Here is a 6,166-nt window from a genome sequence, read left to right as displayed (position 1 = left end):
CTTTCTTTCTTTCTCTTTCTTTCTTTCTTTCTTTCTTTCTTTCTTTCTTTCTTTCTTTCTTTCTTTCTCTCTCTCTCTCTCTCTCTCTCTTTCTTTCTTTCTTTCTTTCTTTCTTTCTTTTCTTTCTCTCTCTCTCTCTTTCTTTCTCTCTTTCTTTCTTTCTATCTTTCTTTCTTTCTTTTCTTTCTTTCTTTCCTCTTTCATAGAGACAGGGTCTTACTATGTTGCCTAGGCTGGTCTTAAACTCCTAGCCTCAAGCAATCCTCCCACCTCAGCCTCCCTTGGTACTGGGGTTATAGGCATGAGCCACTGCACCCAGCTGAGTGGATTGTTTTCTTTTTTTCATATGCAAAAATCCTTTATTGTTGAGGAGTAGAGAGAGACATTATGTTCTTAATGTAGGACACTTCAGGAACTCTAGGGGACTCTATAGTCAATGCCCATTGTGATTGGAGATATTCACTATGCAGTTTCCACACCAGGGTCAGGTAGAAAAGATGGGGAAGGAATCAAGCCACAAGAATGTTACAAGAATGGGGAAGAGAAAGTACAATAGGAGCATGTGCACTTGGGGATTGGGGCAGGGAGACAGGTCTTCCTGATGCAGTCCAAGGGTCCAAAAGTGGAGTGCTCATTTTGCACTGGGGTATACTTGAGGGTGCTGAAGCTGGGGACATTCTGTTGATTCCCATCAGTAGGAGAGCCTGGCTGGACGCTCCTCTTGCTCATAAGTCCCACAAATAAGTCCTGCATGTTACGTTTCTGGGGAAGTAGTGTTTCTGATCTCCTAGAATCCAAGATAGCCTGGCTCAGGGCCATGAGCAGTTCCTCCAGAGAGAAGGAGTAGATTTCGTAGAGTCTCTGTTCCAGCTGGTAGAGATTCATGTCCTTCTTGTTGTGGCCCCCGAGAGAAGCCACCTCCTTATGTGACTCATTACAGATGGCCCCAAAGCTCTGAGCTAGGCTGAAGGCCAGGATTGCTGTGAATAGCATGATCCTCATGGTGCCTGCGGAGCAGCTCTGTGCCTGGGGCTGGGTGGTCTGGCAGGATTAGGGAGCTGGCTAGGAGCGCTGCCTGCTCCCATCACATCTGGTGCTGCCTGTGCTGCTACAAAGAGACTAACCGAGTGGAGGGGATCTGGGAAGGCCAATTGTTTTTTAACCTTATAATTCATTGCTTCTTTTTCTCTCCTTGATTCCTTTGAACATGGTACTAAACTACATGTTAATTAAGGAATGACTGTGTGTATGTGTTTGTGTAGAATATATGTTACAGGTGGCATTCCAGAGTCATTTGTAAATTTTTCTGTTTTTATTATGTATTTTAAAACAGAATCATACCTTATAATTCTGTTATTTTTAGATTATACTTTCTAGTTACTGATCGATGTTCTTTTAATTATTTAGAATTTTACTTTTTATTATTTTTACTTGTTTAGTATGTATTTTAGACTAATTTTATTTTCGGTCTTTTTTTTTTTTTTGCCACATCTTTGGAGATATCAGACTAATTTTGAAATTGCGTTAGCTCTTTTACTTTTTCTTTTCAAATGGCAAACGGGAAGCATAGAAGTAAATAAGACATGTATGAAACTAGTCTATACCTTACCAAGAAAAGACAGGTACCATTCCTCCTACTTAGCTCTGTAGTGGCCCTCCTGCCTTCCTACAGTAGATCCTTATTTTTTCTTAGATGAAACATTTGCCATGAAAGTCAACCTTGAAGGATTATATTTGCCTGATTTTTTTCCATTACTATGGTAAACCTAAGCGGGACTATATATAGGCATTGCATACAAAGACTAGCCCTATAAATTGTTGTAACACTAATCCTGTTTTCATTCAAAATATCAGATAAACGAATTCAAAAACATTTGCATATTTTGTTTAATACGGTATAAGCTGATACTGAGATAATGACAAATTGAACTTTTAACTGAAAAATTAACCAAATTGTTTGTCATCATTGAAACTAAGTCTTATAATTATTTTAGTTACTGTCTTGGATAAAATGTCATTAATGAAACTTTTCCAGACCAAACAGTTTCATCCTAAATAATAGGATACTTTCAAAAAATAGTATTTCAAGGTTACCTATGTAGTTTACAGTTAAATTAAAATTAGCAATTTTAGGAAAGAACAGAAATGCAACTAAACAGCCAAGAGAAAGACTCTATTGAAAAAGAATGTTTAAAAATTTAAATATTCCTTAATTTCAAGTTTATGAACACAAATACATTAAACTAGAATGCATTTTAGAAATGAACTACTTTAGGCATTTAAATTTTTGGGGGGAAAACATCCTGAAGGAGGGCCTTAAGTAGATTAAAAAAAAAAGTCTATTTCAAGGCAAGTAGTTTTGTAGTTATGGGTTTATTCAGTCTGTTGCAGAATTGAATCCAGAGTTTGATTCCTACATTTCTTTCTGGGCAGGTACATTATTCAGACTCATTTCAAGTAGCAAGGAATAAATAGTAGATCTTTTCCAAAAACAGTTCCTTTTTCTTTACATGTATTTTCAGAATGTCAACTGTCTTGTACATGTTGATATTGGCCTACATTGTTAATTATTAGGGATATTTTAAAAGCCCAATTAAAAATTTGTTAATTCAAAAGTTTCATTTTATCTATGTGTCAACAAAATTTTATACAGACATTTACACAGCTAATTCTGTGAGTCTTTTTTTTATGTTTGTAGTTACTGTTCAACAATTTAATTATATAATAGATTCTGTTGTATGACAGTATTTTATTCCAAATAATGTTACATGAATTTCAAAGATTTTACAAATAAAGTACTATTCAGTCTCCTGTTTTAAAAATCTTAACCTTTTTTTCCTGTCTATCTCTAATATAGCATAAACTTGCACAGAAGACTGATACAAGATACGTTGAGTTCATAAGACATCATCACAATTACATCAGATCAAGTGTCCCTTTTCAAGGAAAAATGGTGATTTAAAAATAATGACACAGCTATTTTTCCTTCTATCATTTGTATCATGCCTTCCAGTCTCAATGAAATGAATGAGTCATTTTCTCTTTAAATCTTTGTATAATACCGTTATAATGTTGTGGCTTTCAAACTTTTTTTGAAAATCATCTTTTTATACACTCATCTGATTTGGACAAAAAACAAAAACAAGACCTAAAAGTGTAGCAGGAATAAAGAAGGGACTTACCCGTAGTTCCAGAGGGTGCCAGCTGGGTTTAAACCCACTATTGAAGGGAAGGAAGAGGCATCTCCTTCCCTCAGACTAATCTAGTGGCTCTGTGCTTAGTATTATAGCACCACTGACTTTTATCAGCTGCCAAACAGTGACATCTGATGTGCTTGCCTGTCTATCTACCTATGCTGGCATGTCAAAGTAAGAGTCCACAATCTAAACAATATCTCAGATGTCTTAGTGATATTTAAGGAGTGGGATTACATGAGCTTCTCTTGCAAGCCTCTTTATTTTAGACGTGAATTTTGACTATGAACTTTAGCAAGCTCATGTGAGGGAAGGGCAGTGAATAGGGAAATGGGAAAAATAGAAAAAAAGAAACCCTCTTATTTCTTTATTATGGTGGGGACTTTGAATTTTCTTGGTTTAAGAGACAGGACTAAAGGGAAAATAGTATTTTAAGAGTGGAGTTCTTCTGTCTATTATACTAAGACTTCTTCAGCCGTAAGACCCAGTGATAGATGGGCTCCAAATTGATTTGTATTGCATAATTCTTCATCTGAAGTCTTTCTTTACTTTTGCCTAATGAGAGTGGGATTCAATAATAGATTTGCAGTCTCTTAGTACTAGCAATTTGTTCTGAGGTGGAGTGTAGTCTGGGCAAAGCAGGAGACCAGGGTCATGATGACATGTTACTGGGAAGGTAGGGAGGTAGAAAAACTGAGTGCGTTTGTTTAGCAAGTTTTCTGAATCTGTATGGCATATGCCCCTTTTGCCTAGCACTTTTGTTTTAAAAGAGTTTTGAAACACTTAAACAACCAAACAAATAAGCAATCTATATAATTAGAGCTGTCAATGCATGTTCATCTCCCTTTACTCCTAACAGTTACATAGTTTCCTTTTACTTTTTATCATGGAGACCATCATGGTATTTAGGTTTCCATTTTTGTGCAGGGAAGTAAATAATTGCAGAAGAAAATGTTGAATCAACAAACTTTGCGAAGTAGGGTAGGTGGCATGAGGATCAGGCCAATGGAATAGAATTATCTCTATGGAGTGGCTTCGATTCCCCTCCTTCATGGGTAGATACCCCAATCTTGATTTAATTAACATGTACGTTTAGGGTCCAGCAAATAGATATTTGAGCACATATGAGCCATATAAGATTCTTTACAGCTGACTACAGCTGACCATGTAGGTGTACCATTCTTTGGTGTTCAAAGAAAGTTTGATAATTTCTGCCTGGGCGTGCAGCCCTTAGAAAAAACACGTTAGACTTGGTGAGTAGGTGGTTGCCTACAAAGTCTTATTTCAGTAGTCTCCCAAAATATTCCTCAACATCTGTTCACTGATATTTCAAATTCCATTAATAGAGACAAAGGCTTTCAATCTAAATTAGAGAGACTTAAAAAGCAAATGCAAATGATAGAATAAAAATAATAATAGCCAGTATACAGCATTTATTATGAGTGAGACACTTCTCCAAGCATTTTATTTTATTATTAGTTTTTTTTTTTTTTTTTAAGAGTCAGGGTCTTACTCTGTCACCCAGGTTGGAGTGCAGTAGTATGATTATAACTCACTGCAGCCTCAAACTCCTGGGCTCAAGAGATCCTTCCTCTGTAGCCTTTCAAGTAGCTAGGGCTACAGGCATGCACCACCATACCCAGCTAATTTAAAAATTTTTTCATAGAGACAGAATTTCACTATGTTGCCCAGGCTGATCTCAAACTCCTGGCCTCAAGCAATCTTCCTACACTGGCTTCTCAAAGCACTGGAATTATAGGCATAAACCACATGCCCAGCCTATTCTAAGCATTTTAAATGTGGTATATGTGACTGACATTTGGTTCTGCTGGAGAACAGGGTTTGATTAGGGCAAGGAAAAGGAAATAATAGATTTGAGGTCTCTTAGTACTAAAAGTTTGAGGTATACCTCACCAGCCAAGTAAGGTAGACATCCAGAATAACTAAATTCCCGATTTTGCCTACAGCAGGTTCTAAATGTACTACACTTGAGGAAGAATTTAGTTCCCCTTACTCTTTGTCTTTCAAGCTTTGCCTCTTCTCTAGGTCTTTGTAAGATATAACCCAGGTGCAGTGTGATACATGTGATGGCCTCTATGGTACATCAAGGCTAAAGTTTTTTGCTATAATACGTGACAAAGGGATGAGAAAAGAAAGGTAAGTAGGTCCTCATCTCAGTAGGCAGGGATCTGTCTATATTTAATAATCTGTAAATTTGTTTTTTTCCTGCCTTTTAATGTTTGATTTGCTTTTTTGAATGGTGGCTTGTTTCGCACAAATATGGCTATTTGAATGGTTTAGTTGCCTATTTGAGAAAAATCATAGAATCTTAAGACTGGAAGAATTATTACAAGGCCAGATGGTGAGCTTTTATTCTAACCTGCTCACAAAGACAACCTTTTCCATTTCTTTTTCTAAAGTATCAGTAAGAGCCTTCTGTAAATTATTCAAATGCCTTACAAAATACAGTAACTTCCTACTATCTCACTGAAACCTTTCCTATAACATGTTAAGGGAATTCTTTGTCTATCATCAGTTTCAGAAACAGGGTAGCTATTTAACTGTCACTCATTCCTCCCTCTTCATATATAGCTTTTTGTCTTCTTTCGAAAATATAAGGGATATATGCTATTGTAAAAATGGTGCTGTGAGCTTCTTCTGAAGTCAGAGGTCAGATGTGTGTGATGGAACTCATTTATGCTATATCAAATGAAAAGAAAAATGTCACATTGAGGATGGAAGAACTAAAGAGTGAAGAAAGTTTTATTTTAGTTTACACATAATTTACTGTGGTTATTGAAGTTCTGCATAGACATATAATGAAAGGGAATCCCATTGTAGCATTTGTAATTTGAACTATCCAGTCTAGCATTGGACTCAATCTTATATTATTCTCAAGCAAAAAATAATAATGGACTCCACTGGGTTTGGAGTTAAAGAATACAAATGATAACATTAATTTGGCTAATACT

The 6,166-nt window shown here is 36.2% G+C and overlaps 1 protein-coding gene across 3 annotated transcripts in view; it reads right to left on the bottom strand.

Moving 5' to 3' along the window:
- The window catches only part of MYOT (myotilin), a 22,577-nt gene extending 19,239 nt beyond the window's left edge, over positions 1-3,338 (bottom strand). Inside the window, exon 1 of one of the 3 annotated variants that reach the window (XM_032250357.1) lies at positions 3,183-3,338. The gene's annotated coding sequence lies outside the window, so the exon portion shown is untranslated. The remainder of the gene's footprint in view (positions 1-3,182) is intronic. The other 2 variants (XM_032250358.1, XM_032250359.1) reach the window with 2 other exon arrangements.
- Between the last annotated feature and the right edge of the window lie 2,828 nt (positions 3,339-6,166).

This window comes from Sapajus apella, unplaced genomic scaffold (assembly GCF_009761245.1).
Source record: "Sapajus apella isolate SASKATOON/1434 unplaced genomic scaffold, GSC_monkey_1.0 scaffold71, whole genome shotgun sequence".
Classification (NCBI taxonomy): domain Eukaryota; kingdom Metazoa; phylum Chordata; class Mammalia; order Primates; family Cebidae; genus Sapajus; species Sapajus apella.
This window is presented reverse-complemented; position numbering and strand designations above follow the sequence as displayed.